Source organism: Triplophysa dalaica, chromosome 17 (genome assembly GCF_015846415.1).
Source record: "Triplophysa dalaica isolate WHDGS20190420 chromosome 17, ASM1584641v1, whole genome shotgun sequence".
In the NCBI taxonomy this organism is placed as follows: domain Eukaryota; kingdom Metazoa; phylum Chordata; class Actinopteri; order Cypriniformes; family Nemacheilidae; genus Triplophysa; species Triplophysa dalaica.
In genome coordinates, this window is record NC_079558.1 from 12,420,820 (window position 1) to 12,436,502 (window position 15,683).

Consider the following 15,683-nt stretch of genomic DNA (forward strand, 5'->3'; position numbering starts at 1 on the left):
TGCGCTGCAGAACACGGAAAGAAGCACGGGCCCCTGCGGGGGCGGTCGCTGCTGCGATACTGGCTTCGAAGAGGTGATTGTAAGGGATGGAAAGTGTTTGGTGACTGCGCTGCAGAACACGGAAAGAAGCACGGGCCCCTGCGGGGGCGGTCGCTGCTGCGATACTGGCTTCGAAGAGGTGATTGTAAGGGATAGAAAGTGTTTTGTGACTGCGCTGCAGAACACGGAAAGAAGCACGCGCCCCTGCGGGGGCGGTCGCTGCGGCGATACTGGCTTCGAGGAGGTGATAGGAAAGTGGTGACGGCAGAGTAAGGGAGGAAGCACGATACTTCCGGGAAGAGGTGAGGGAAACATGCAGGGATTCGATTTTAAGTGGTGGAGAGACGTTCTGCTGCGGCAGAGTGAGGGATGAAGCTCGGGGCCCCTGCGGGGGCGGTCGCGTGGTGCGATACTGGCTTCGAGGAGGTGATTGGAAGGGATGGAAAGTGATTGTGACTGCGCTGCAGAACACGGAAAGAAGCACGGGCCCTGGGGGGGCGGTCGCTGCGGCAATACTGGCTTCGAGGAGGTGATAGGAAAGTGATTGAGACTGCTGCTGCAGAGTGAGGGAGGAAGCACAATACTTCCAGGAAGAGGTGAGGGAGACATGCAGGGATTCAATGAATGAGAGAAAGACATTCTGCTATGGCAGAACGTGAAAGGGTGGGTGGCATGGAGTGAATTTGTCTCTGGTGCGGGGAGGTGCATTGGTGATGCCTCATCTAGGGGGTGATGCTTGAAGGGTGGATGCAGGCTGATGCTTGACGAGGTGGGTGAGGAGGGTCCGATGTGTTTTCCTGATGTGGGCACGGTCGGTCCTGATGTAGTTCTTGAATGCGTCGGACGACCAGCGGCCGAGTGTTTGGATCTGTGATTTTGTAAGGCCTTTTTGGGCGGCCGTAGTTGCAGCGCCGATGCGGAAGGAATGGGTGGAAAATTGATCCGCCGGAATGCCCGATTGTGATAAGACCAGTTTAAGGTGTTTTTGGAACCAAAAACGTGATGCAGGGTGATTTGAATCGTCCACAAAGAGAGGGTCAGATGGAGATGAGGCCTGTGATGTCCTGGAGTGGAGGTATGCTGCTAATGTTTGGAACGGCTGGATCGGTGAAGGGAGTTTGGAGATGTAAATTAAATGACCAAGTCCGGCCTGGTCTGTCTTGCTCTGCTTGATGAAGTATGAGATGGTTTCATGATCGATTATGGACAAATCAACGATGGAAGGGTGAGCTGAAGGATTGAAGTGAGATGTAGTGGTGAATTCTGAACCTCTGAGAAAACCGAAGAACGCCAGGATGAACATGGCATCGAGGGTGCGTGCGGTGTGCTTTGTGTGGTAGCCTCTGCGAAGAGTGGAGATGCATTTTGTTAGGATCTCTAATGTGATGGGTTGCCTGGCGTCTCGAGGAGGAGGTTGGGTTCTTTGGATGCCCTTGAGGAGCAGGGATGTTTGAGGACTTTCTATGGCTGGGGAAAGTGCTTTGAACATCAATTTGGATCCCACTCAAGTAACCTTTGATGGAGCTGGCTTGGAGACGCTTTGTGTTGAGGAAGGATATGAATGACGTGATGGAGAGGAGGGAAGAATCCGGGAAGGGGATGTTGTATGAGAGGTGAAACGTTTTGAAGTTCCTCCAAGGCGTGAGGTATGTCCCTTGGGTCCTGTGAGAAACGGCATGGATGATTGAGTTTCTGGAGGCTGTTAGCAAGGTATTTAGAGGATGATTTAGTTGAATATTAAGGCCGAAAGGGGAGGGACCGGAGTTGGTGATTGGTCTGCCTCTGGTGCAAGCAGCCTGAATGTCTGCTAAAATCTGCGCCCTGATGCTGTTAGAGACTGGAGGAGGTTCCAGAACCGGAGCGTTTAAAGGCATCGGAGAGGGGACAGCAGTCCCTAAAGAATGCTGAGACGTTGCCTGAGTCGCAGAGATGAGGGCAGTTGTGGCTTCCGCTGGAGCGGCCAACTGGTGCTTCCTCAGGCCGGTGACGGCATCCTGGCAAGAGACGGCTGTTAGTAGTGGATCCGCTGGCCATGAGGCGGTTGCTTGGGTAGGTGGAGGAGTGATTTTTAGCGGGTAAACGGACCGGACAGTGCTGTTGCTCAAGCTGTGCTGTCGGTTGCCGTGCAAGGGAGCGGGAAATGTCCCTTCTGCCCCCAACTGGCATCGACAATGGCTAACCTGGAGCGTGGCCTAGGTAGCCGACTTGTGGAATGCTCATGTATCTTTAAGTTGATGTGCGCACTGTGTGGGTAAAAAAACAATGAATTATTTCAGAGGTAACATTGTGACTGCGTTGCGATTCCAAGATGCGGTTGTGTTCAGGTTGGCAGACGAGATACCATAGAGATCTTGCGTTTAAGCAACTGGTAAATATACTGGTGCGTGCCCTTGTAGTGTAGCTTAACCCTGCAGTTTGTAACAACCGCCACTACATGGTGCACGATCTAAACAACATGCCGTAGCTTGACGCTGTGAAGGCGGATGGAATGATGGGATATGTTGTCTTCACCGCTGACTGCCATCGATCAGACAGGAACGCAAAATCATGTTAGCGTATTGAGTAGAGCAATGAAGTTTATGGTTATATTGCATATATTTGTGGTCCATATATAAAAGTTACTGCTTGTCACAAGCTTGTGGCTAACTAGACGCTGGACACTACTTCCACCTTTGTCCAAGACACAGTGGTCATGCGGTTTCTACGTCAGAAGGCGGTGACAAACACGATTTACAAGTAGAAAAAATAATTTGAGATATATATTGTGTTCAACGGAGTATTTACTATATGAAACACTTGCTTGTGGTTTAGTGATAGTTTACTGCGAATTTGTTACAAACTGCACCTTTAACTGTAACGGGTGCGTGCGTTATTTGGGCAAGATGTAAATGGGAATGACACCCTGTGTAGAAACGTATCCCGTTGGATACGGACACATTTGTTAACCAGCAATCCCTTTCGGAAGTGCCGATTATGTTACTAATCTCCGGAAGTTTACAATAGTATGACTGACGTTCGCTGAACGGCACGGTTCCGTGCTGGCCAGCGATATGCCAATCTTGAGTGCAGTGGCGCCGCGGAATGACAGTGGATAAATCTAAATGTATTAAAAGATTATAGTCACCCAGCTTCTTGCGTGACAGCGAGTTCGGCTGTTCAACACTAGTAAAGTCAGTTTATAATTATGTACATTCTCATATATTGTGAATTATCGGAACTGAGTCATGGAATTTGGGGTTGATTAGAGTCAACGTTGCTGCATGGAACGACAGAGTGAATCGTTTCCCCCAAAATTATTGCACAGCCATTGAAACGTTGACGTGTTGTCATTGAGCGTATGTTTATTGGATTGGGTCGAATCACGGCGATCTTGTGAGGCGTGCTAGCATATGTTTGCTGGTGCCGGCGTCTTCACGCTCGTTCCCCGTTAGCAGTGAGCAAACGCTAGCTGGGAGCTAGCGTTTGCAATTAGCCGGCATGTAGCAGCGAGCTCGCGTTGCAATGAGCAGGTGTTTAGGAGCAAGCTAGCGTTTGCAATGAGCTGGCGTGTAGCAGCGAGCTCGCGTTGCAATGAGCAGGCGTTTAGGAGCGAGCTAGCGTGCCGGCAGCAATTGCACGTGGGAACGAACGAGGTGACTTGCGCGACGTAAACAAGTGGGGATACGGAAACGCTTCCCTAATCTGCGGGAAGATGTAATTGGAAATGTTGCCTCACGGATCGGCCCTGCTGCGTGACTACATCGATTGCAAACCCGTATGATCCCTTGAATACTTTACGTCCTTCCTGTGATGTGTAGATGTGTAATCCTTTGAGATGGCTTCAGGTAAGAATCTTGGTCTACTTAAGTGCTGGTTCGCTTGAGCTGATAGGTTGGAGTCTATGATTGCTGATTGCGAACCAGCCGGTCTTAATTATATGCTCTGGCTTCTCCCGAACTTTGTTAATCTATAATTATCCATTAACATCATTTAGTCTCATGCTGTTACTGTCATCCGCCCTGTTAAAACACATGTTGTAGTTATCTATCGTCCCCCAGGTCTGCTTGGACTTTTCTTATAGGAGTTGGATGGGCTTCTGTCATCTTTTCCCGAGGATGGTACTCCTCTGGTGGTACTTGGAGACTTGACCATCCACCTGGAAAAACCACAGGCTGCTGACTTCAACAACCTGACTGCGTCGTTTGACCTCAAGCGAGTCCCCACTCCAGCAACCCATAAATCTGGTAATCAACTTCTTTTGGTAATCGATATTATCTACACACGCTATTGCTTCACCCATCACTCCCAGGTCACCCCGTTGCACACGTTGGATCATTTCCTCATCACTCTTGATCTCGACTTAACTTCTCCCGACCCTAAACATGCTTCCCCACTGGTCACATTCCGACACAACCTACGATCACTCTCTCCCTCCCGCCTATCCTCTGCAGTCTCTGCCGCTCTCTCTCATCTTGATGCTAACACCACCACCTAGAGGTAGACCGATATGCGTTTTTCAGGCCGATTCCATTTTGAACCGATATATATATATATATATATATATATATATATGTAAAAAGGTAATTTTATATAGAAATTAAGAACACGGGCTCTGAAACGTTTGAAAAAAAAATTATTCTGACCTAGAAATCTTAATCATAACACTTATATTAATAATAACAAAAGAAAGAAGGGAGCACCTAGCAGAATTCTGTGAACATTTTGTAAACCACACGCAACACAGTAAAAAACAACAAGGAACAAATGATAAATTTGAATTGTATGGAATAAATTATATTTATTTATGGAAAAAAATATGTTCTGATGACTTAAAAATTCCATACAATACTAGAACCATTCAATTAATCATTTTGCTCATCATTGGATTAACTAGCACAATTTGAATTTATATAATAAGTGTAAATAATTGAATTGCCTTCATAGCTTTATTGTGAATGTTGTTGAAGAGACCGCAAATGTTTTCATGAAGCTATAACATTAAAAGCATATTTTAGGCACACTTAGTTAGTACATTAGCCTATTCCTTGAGTGTATTGTCGGCAAGACGAGCATTTAATCACACCCATGTGTGTCTCTGAACATTTATGTGTATAAATGAGTTGCGAAAAATAACTCGATCTAACATTTGTCACGAGCAGCTTGAGATTGCGGAGTCTGTGTGTGTGCGTGCGCGCGAGCGTGCGTGCATGAGAGTGTCTGACTGAAGACCGACGATTCAAGTTCTTTATGCTGTAAAATGGCTTGTATTTTTTAAATGGCATAACTTAAAATGACGGGCAAAACGCCATCTCGATCAATTACAAGAAACGCGTGCAGTGTGCTGCTCGCTTGCAGAGCAAAATCATTGTTATACTATGGATGTGAATTATATCTACATGATAATAATGGGTAAATCCTGCGGAACCTGCATGAAACCCGCAAAGATGCTCCGAAATTCAGGCACTAATTAAATTGAAGTGTTTTGCATCTTCAGTGTAGTGGATTGAGATTTATTTCACGTCTGATGCTGCCTTACCTCAGAGAGCATGAACCCGAAGCAGCGCTTTCGGTGTGAGAGTGAAAAACACTTTCTGTTCCACAGCCTCCCGCGTTGATTGGCCGGACTCGTGACTTAGTCCCAACAAATCAGAGGGGCAGTGGGCGGGCATTACTCTAGGCAACAAACTAGAGTGACGTGTTCCGACTGTTCTCACTAAATCCTTGACTGCATCAGAGCCAAATAGCGCATTTCAAAATTAAATGACTTTATCGGCAAATCGGCTTTGAAAATGATCGATATCGATTATCGGCTATATCTTTGATATAGACGCCGATAATCGGCCAGTTCGATAATCGGTCGACCACTACCGCCACCCACACCCTTTGCTCCACACTAACCTCCTGCTTAGACATCTTATGCCCTCTTACATCTAGGCCATCTCGTGCATCTCTTTCTGCCCCCTGGTTATCTGTTGTTCTCCGTGAGCATCGTCAGGTCTGCTGAGAGAAAGTGGCGCAAATGAAAAGAACCCACTGACCTCTCTCTCTATCAGTCTATTCTCTCTTTCTTCTATGAGGATGTCTCCCCTGCGAAAATCCCAGCACTACCCCGCTAAAATCAACAACTCTCCTGACCCTCATACTCTCTTAAAACCTTTTCTGCTCTTCTTTGCCCGCCTACCCCCTCACCTCCATCGGACTTAACAGCTGATGATTTTGCATCATTCTTTGTAAAGAAAATGACAACCATCAGCAATCTATTCTCTGCGCCACCGTCTCCGACTCTGCCCAATCCCCAGACACATGCTTCTCCTCTCGTTTTCTCTCCTATCTGAAGAGGACTTTTCCAAGGTCATGCCCCCTAGATCCCATTCCCACTCATCTCCTCCAGGCCATCTCTCCATCGGTTGTTCCATCTCTGACCTACATTATCAACTCGTCTCTCACCACTGGTACATTTCCTACACTCTTCAAAGAGGCCCATATTACCACACTACTGAAGAAACCCACTCTTAATCCTGCACTGTTAGAAAACTACAGACAGGTATCCGTCCTCCCCTTTGTTGCTAAAACTCTAGAACATGTTGAATGTAACCAGCTCTCATCCTTTCTCACCCAGAACAACCTCCTGGACAGCAACCAGTCTGGTTACAAGAGCGGTCATTCCACTGAGACTTCGCTGCTCTCTGTCATTGAAGCCCTGAGACTGGAAAGATTTTCCTCTAACTCATCTGTTCTTATCCTACTGGATCTATCTGCCGCCTTTGATACCATTAACCATCACATCGTCCTGTCCACCCGCAAGGCTATAGGTGTCTCCGGAATGGTGCTACAATGGTTCAGGTCTTACCTCTCAGATAGGTCAGTAAGAGTATCCTGGAGAGGTGAGGTGTCTGAGTCCCAAGATCTCGACACAGGTGTGCCTCAGGGCTCCGTGCTTGGTACGTTGCTATTCTCTTTATCCATGACATCCCTAGGCTCTGTCATTCGGAAACATGGCTTTTACTATCACTGCTATGTGGATGATACACAACTCTACCTGTCTTTTTATGGCAAGCGATTTTGTCATTTAACCCTTGAGGTTTACTAGTATCTATTTTTAGTCTACTAGTACTTATTGTTTAGTCACTAGTACCTATTCCATTAGATACTAGTACTTATTCATTAAATACTAGTACCTACAAATTAGATACTAGTGCTTATTTATTAGATACTAGTACTTATTCAATAGATACTAGTACTTAATCATTAGATACTAGTACTTATTCATTACATACTAGTACCTAAAATTAGATACTAGTGCTTATTTATTAGATACTAGTACTTAATCATTAGATACTAGCACGTATTCATTACATACTAGTAACTTTTTAGATCAAAGATATCCTGAACATAATAGATACTAGTTTAAGCTTATGCTCAGTTTGAAAATTATATGTTGAATATTTATAAGACAACGTGGCATGTAAGGGTGATCGGGCCAGAGAGTAAGAAAGAAGATGCAAAATGGAAGTTATCAAGCAAATACAGAGAAAATGCAGCTTTATTGAAAGAAAATTAATTTGTGTTTAGTGAACTTAAGAAGAATCGAGGGCATGCTGGGTTGCAAAAAGATGAATGTTGGTTAGAGCTTACCATTCTCAATATTACTTTGATAGAACAGTTTTTAGGCAGCCTATCTCCACCATGAATATTAATCACATCCAATAGTACCTACATGTTTGAAAGTGCAATATTCTAATGCAGAGCATGCAATACGGTTTATGCATAATTAAGTCAATTACGTGTATATTTGTAGAAAGCATAGCATACACAGTTTTATCATACATTGCATATCTATTATTAACTTTCTCTCTTACCTCTTATGTAAATAAATTATTTTCATCATTGATATATTTTATTTTTATTCTATATATTTCTTTTTTCCATTTTTTAAAAAATGTTCTGATCCATTGCTCTTGTACAATTTACTATACACCTGTTGGTCTTAGCCAGTGCGTTATACACACATTATATTTCTACTATGTAGTTACATGTATATAGATTCATGTAAACTTTGTCACTTGTTGTATGAAGAGAAAATGTCTATTGTCACAACTGTGTTTTTGTACAGATATATCTTTGATGGTGCGTTCAAAGTTCCACAGCTAGGTTATACCTTGTTTTGATGTCTACCGTCATGCAAGAAAACAGACATTTTTACTGTAGCATTTTTAAGTTATGGACCCCTGAACTTGGCATATCTCACAGTGCTGTTCAATGGGCCGTTGCACTTATGGGACATTTTGAGGTGCTACATCTCGAAAACTATTTAGGGTGCATTGAAAGTTCTATATTGGGGTTATACCCACTATCCTTGACTACCATCTACCCAAAACACAGACATTTTTACTGTAGCATTTTTAAGTTATGGACCCCTGAATTTGGCATATCTCACAGTACTGTTCAATGGGCCGTTGCACTTATGGGACATTTTGAGGTGCTACATCTCGAAAACTATTAAGGGTGCATTGAAAGTTCTATATTGTGGTTATACCCAGTATCCCTGACTACCATCTAGCCAAAACACAGACATTTTTACTGTAGCATTTTTAAGTTATGGGCCCCTGAATTTGGCATATCTCACAGTACTGTTCAATGGGCCGTTGCGAGTATTATTACTTAAGTGGATGAACTATATTTTTATACAAATTAAAGTCTTGAAGCTGCTCAACCATCTTGATTAATCTGGCTGTCTGGTTTTAGCAAGTATAAAATGGTAATAGCTTGTTTAGCTGGTCCTCCCAGTCTGACCAAAGCTGGCAAAGGTAACTGAACCCATCCAAACTACTATGCTAAACCAACTGAGCCATCTTAAACAATCCAACCAGTTTAGGCTTATATTAATACTGCTCAACATCAAAACTGATTAACACACTCAAAATGATTTTTACTATGCACTTCATTTAATGCAAATGCATATACTTGTATGTATATACGCATTACAAATATTTTACGCCACTAACGCAAGATCCATTTTTTCTGTAATCATTGTCAAGGGTTCCATTATATAATCATGATCTTATTCATATAAAGGCCATTAAACTATTTATTTGGCTGTGGGTCAGAAGTCCCGTCTGCTACACTTATGGCTGTATCAGAATCTATCAGACAGCGTACCAGTATTAACTTCCCTTTCGTGCTGGAATGAACAGCAAGATTTTGTGTAGTATTTTGAAGTCTTAAAAGAATACAATCAGTTATGAAAATATTTTGTGAAATATGCCGATTTCATAGGCCCATAACTACAAAATGCTACAATAGAACTGTCTTCTGTCTTACATGATGGTAGACAGTGAGACCCTGTCTACGGCCCATCGAACAGTACTGTGAGTTATGTCAACTTCAGGGATCCATAACTTAACAATGCTACAGTAAAAATATCAGTTTTCTTGCATGACGGTAGACATCAGAACAAGGTATAACCTAGTTGTGGAACTTTGAACGCACCATCAAAGACATACTTGCACAAAAACACAGTTCTGACAATAGACATTTTCTGTACATACAACAAGTGACAAAGTTTACATAAATCTATATACATGTAACTACATAGTAGAAATATAATGTGTGTATAACGCACTGGCTAAGACCAACAGGTGTAAAATAAATTGTATAAGAGCAATGGATCAGAACATTTTTTGAAAAAAATGGAAAAAAGAAATGTATAGAATAAAAATTAAATATATCAATGATGAAAATAATTTATAATAAGATAATTTACATAAGAGGTAAGAGAGACAGTTAATAATAGATATGCAAAGTATGAAAAAACTGTGTATACTATGCTGTTAACAAATATACATGTAATTGACTTAATTATGCATAAACCGTATTGCATGCTCTGCACTAGAATATTGCACTTTCAAACATGTAGGTACTGTTGGATGTGGTTAATATTCATGGTGGAGATAGGCTGCCTAAAAACGGTTCTATCAAAGTAATATTGAGCATGGTAAGGGGAGTGGGTGATGGAGGTTCCACATGAAGTTCACTGTCATCTCAAGGGGCACTCAGCATGTTTTGACTCAGACAGCAAGCAGCAGCCCATCCTCTGTGCTCTCTCACTCACACACACACACATACACACACGCACGCACATACAGACACGCCCACAGAGACACGCACACACAAAAAGTTTAAAAAAAAAAACGTAAAAGAAGAGAAAGGCGAGATGGGCCCTGAGCTAAGCGTGAATAAGAAACTGGAAAAGCCGCATGCACAACCAAACCTCTAATGATGATCCAGAATGCCGCAGCAAGAGTTATCTTTAATGAACCGAAGAGAGCACACGTCACTCCTCTATTCATTAAGCTACGTTGGCTCCCTATAGATGCATGCATCAAATTCAAGACTCTGCTCCTGGCCTACAAGACCACCACTGGTTCGGCACCCCCTTATCTTTACTCGCTAATGCAGACACCATCTGACCAATCACATGACACTAGGCTAGCGGATAGGAGGGGATTACACAGAAGAATCTCGGAACGAATTCAGACAAGTATGGTAAGAATAACTGCATATTATTACGACATAATAGTGTTTTTACTCCTTGTATGTACATAAACTTGTTGTTGGACACTCCATAAACCAAATTAGGACCTTAAAAATACAATGCAAGTCTCTTTAAGACTAAAATGGCAATTTGAGAAGCTTGATAAATACAAGCCCTGATCTCCGCAAAGGGGAGCCATAATTAAACATCACCATTATGAGGTATGACGTACTTAAACTAGGGAGTTACTGGAGTGTTATTGATTGTTTATGTGAAAGTTTCTAAGAAAATTAGTGATTGATTTCTTGGAGACATCAAAGAAGTTTAAGAACAAAGAGAAAAAAACGTAAATGAAGATGTTTCTCCAGAAACAACTCTGCAGGTATCGTGGAAGGGCTTTGGAAGTAGTGTGTTGGCAGATTGGTTGTGATAAAAATAAAACATATTTTAAAGCGCTATTTGCTTAATTTTGAAGGGGGCAATACCAATGAAGTGTGACCTAGAGGGCTACCTTTTCTTAACAATAACCTGCACAGGTTATTGTTAAGAAAAGGTAGCCCTCTAGGTCACAGCTGCACCACCCCAATTTTATTATCTGCTATTATCTTCTAATCTGCCAGAACTTGAGGCTAGTGATTACATCAAAATAAATGTAATGAACGAAACAAATAAAAATAAACTTTGATGTGAATAATTGACACTTGCGTAAACATTAAGGTATAGCTTTATATTTATATTTTCTATGGTAAACTGTGTAGACCACTTCGGAAAATGCAACGCCGCTCCAGAGGAACAGAGTTTAAGTTTTTCAACAATACAAAAACGGCCAACAGAACAATACAAACGAATCAAAATATTAACAAATATCTTCATGATTTAAATATACATATACTGTATAAGTAACATTTAAAAATAAAACAGACCAGTGTTTACATCTTGCGAAGTTGTTACTGTAAAAACCTTTTATCTACATATTTTTTCATAAATCATGACATCTGGTCACCCTTTATATTTTTCTGTTACAATAAATGTATTGAAATGAGCTTGTCAAATTTCACAATTATTAAAAAAAAGTACAGTTCCTGAAAAGTAGCAGCTTTGTAGATATGACAATAGCAACAATATACATGTTTTGAACAACATGAAAGTAAACATGTATGCCTTTATTTGTATTTTTAGATGGACTATCCCTTTAAGATAAATAAAATCAATAGACATAATTTGGATAAAAGGTACGGTTGGATATGCACGAAACAACAATTTTAGAGACACACTTAAAAACTTAATTTAACGTAGCACCCACAGAGACCACAAGTGGGACACCACAGGAAGTGGTCTGGAATGGGAAATTAAGGGACGTCCTGCACTGCACGAAAGATGATGCCAACAACGAACCAGATTAGCGGCCCATAACTCAATACTCATTAATCTTGTAGAGTTTCAGGAACAAATACAGGCAGATTAGAAGGGATAACAGCAGTTGTGCCATGATTTTTTACCCCCCACTCTTAAGTGATCTGTAATCCTTACTATTTACAACACTCCTATTAAACAATGATACCAGATGTGTTCTGGCTCAAAGAGAATCAGGTCAGACATTCAGCAGGTAATCTCTCTCTCTCTCTCTCTCTCTCTCTCTCTGTCTTTCTGTCTCTCTGTCTTCTAGCCAGTTAAACAAAACTGTGTTTGTTCATGAGATGAGAACCATCTCAAATATTCATGTGATCTCAAAACATTGTTCCTTTTGAGGCTAAATAGGCCTTTCTCTCTTGATGGGTGTCACATGTTTTCAAAGAGTGTTGAGGACAGTAGCATTGTGGTGGGAGTTATAAAAATAATATATTAGGTCATTACGATAAAAGATAATTACTTTTTTGTTTGTACTGTTTGGTTTCAGTTCTGTGAGATATCAAATAGCTTCAGATTTTTGCACATATTTTTGTGTAATATGATCTGTTTCACAAATAAATAGTTTATGTGTATTGATTTTGAGGCTGGGTTTCATAGCATTTCCATGTCAGAAATGGAGTGCAGAACAAATTATTGAAATTATCAAGAGCTAAAATGAACTCAATGATAATCATCCATAAAACTGTTATCATAATAGCTTGTTGATTTCTGTTTGCTTTAAGTTCAAATCTTGTTTAATGTAATGGATAATGTCATCATCATCATCATTTTTTATAACACACCATAACAGAAAAAAGTCATGATCATGGTTTTGATGCAGGGAACAAATATTAGTAAAATTTAGATATTGAATGAATATCTTGAATACACTTAGAAATCAAAGTGTATGCCACATGAATAAATAGGCCTATATAATATTTCAAACATAAAAACAGCCTGTTAGCATTGGCCCCATAAATGACTATTTTGCTTCTCTTCTTAAATAGCTTTATCTGAGTGTTTAATATTCAACCTGAAAACATTTGAGGTAAAGATAACTGAAAAAAACAAGTTCTATCTAGGTTTGCATGTCAAAGAGACAATCAATGCAGGAGTTATCCACTCTTAAATCTCCTGACACCACAAACTAAGCAACTGTAGTACTGAATTAAAGTGCCTGTCTTTACAGTTAATCTGGCATTTACTTTAAGAGGGTTTGGTCCATCACAGGATAAGTAAGGTGATTTAATCTAACAACGAATACAGGTGATGCCATGAGAAGCTTGTCCACCAACAGCTTTCACGGTTGATTAACATGGGTTAAACAATTAGCCTGCAGTCTGTCCCAAAGACCTTTAGAGAGCATTAGCCAGAGTACCAAAAAAAATGTCATGTCTCTGTCTGCTGTAATATACCGTAAAACTTAATTTGCAGTTTATGTGTAAAACATCTTTAAAACAAGAAGCAGAATTTTGTGAGACATTAACCATTTGACGCAAATCTACTCAGATGGACATCTGAAATGTTAAAATGTGTGTAACAATGTTGTTTTACCCTAAGAGCAATAACACACGCAAATCCTGACTGAAGTTGTCATTAATCTATGCATGCACAGTTAAAATAAATTTTATAAAAATAAATTTTATTTTGTACCCCTGTTTGGGTCACAGAGAGTTGGAGCTTACCAGGTTTTTCTGAGGCCTAGAGATCCTAGACAACTGGTCAGTCTATCACCTTACATTGGAGGTTGGCAAATTTTTTTTTTACAAAATGTTGCCATTTTACACTATAAAATTTTCATATATTTTTGAAATGCGGTCAAATTACAGAAAAAATGGAAATGTACAAGTTGGGTGTAAAATAATATTTAAAAATGTAAAAATATTCTATATTTGATTCTGGAGCCCCTGCTACCGGAATATTATTGTTTTCACTTCTTTTTTAAACTGTGTATTTTCCCTATTTTTGTTATCAGTCTAATATTTCAGGTAAAAATGCTGATTATAAAAAAAATTGTTGTAAATATCAAATACTTATATGTTACAAATGCTATTATGTTATTTTGCAGCATATGGGACTTCAAATAGCTTTAAAATGCACACACATGCAATATAATTAATTTCAAAATAATCATCGTTTTCTCTCACAAACCAATCCTTTCACTTCAGGTGACAGTTCTTAATTCTTTGAAGTCATTTCGATTACTTTCATTATGGATGTATTTCCTTTCTTGGAGCTTTACCCTTTATAATCCCTTAAGATTATGTGGAAGAACCCCTGTTTCCATAAACAAAATGCTTAAAGAAAGAGATGCCAGAAGGCCAGGCATGAGCATCAGAATAGAGGCTGCAATCTTCTGCACACTACCCATATCACTGTTCTTCATGCACCACAAAAGCAGTTTACCCTACAGTTTTCCCCTCCAGTTTACAGCATAGTCAATTGGCAATCTGTCTATGTCGACCAATCTTTAAATTCGCTTTGCCATAATGCAAGAAGAGAACGGACAACAATTATGGTGGCTTTGCTTTCACTAATGACAACAAAGCCGTCAAATGTAAACATTTTAATGCTGAAGTACAAGGCACTCATCAAGCTGTTGGCCTTATTGCTGCTTTTCTATTTTTCATGTTAACCAGTTAGAGATGCCAATGTGTTGATTAATTCATGGAGCACTTGTCTTCACTTCAGTAACAGTGAATTCCCTCAGATGACTGTGAAGAAAGTTGTGATAGTTAAAATGAAGAAGCAACAAACAAAGGCTTTATTGTTTTAGCAGAGCTGTGCATTATAATGTTGTTAAACAATTTGGATCTCATAAAAAGCATTTCTTTGTAAATTTGATTATTTTAAATATAAAGTGATTGCCACATTAGACTCAGCTTTATTCATTCTAACATCATCAAAATGTTGATGTACATGTTACTGTACATGTTCACATCTATCTCAAATGCATCATTTATCAGTGATTAATAATAGACTGCCAACAGAAAGCTTTGAATGTGGATTTTTGAATAGTATTTGGTCTCTCTGTTATTATAGCAAGCACCTCCATCCTTCATAAAGATTTAAAGGTTTTTTCTGCAGTTTACTGCCCCTTGATTCAACAACACCATATATATCTTGCAGCACAACGCGGGATACAGATTTTTATGGGGCTTGCGTTGTCTACATGCAGCATAAAATGAAGTCGGCCAGGAAACAAAGCAACCATTTCTTATTTGAACTTTTCGAGAATGGCAAGCCAGGTATGGCTCAAGACACTTAATAATGCCATAATACTCGTTAGACTTCCATGAAAACAGTGTGAAATAAATCAGCCTTGCTGCTCACTGGCCCCGACCCAGGGGTCACATTTTTATAGATGGCTACTTCATCATCCAGCAATCTGTTCTTGGATTGCACATAAAAGATGTTCAAACGAACTTGGGCGTAAATACAGACTTGGGCGATCTTGTTCTCTGATCCTTGAAAACAACTTAGATTGATTGAAAAACAGGTAAAGGCTGGCAGATATATATTATTATATTATTTCAAGCGCATGCAAATGTCTCTATTTTTATCTATAGCATTTTGATTGGTTTATCTTATTATACATTTTTTTGGTTTATTTATGGTCATTTTAATTTAATTTTAATTAATTTAATTTAAGTAAACAAAATGGTTTGCACAAAAATAAATTCCAAACCAATCTGTTTGTATAACATTACAGTTTTATTGTACCATGCATTACTATTTAGTT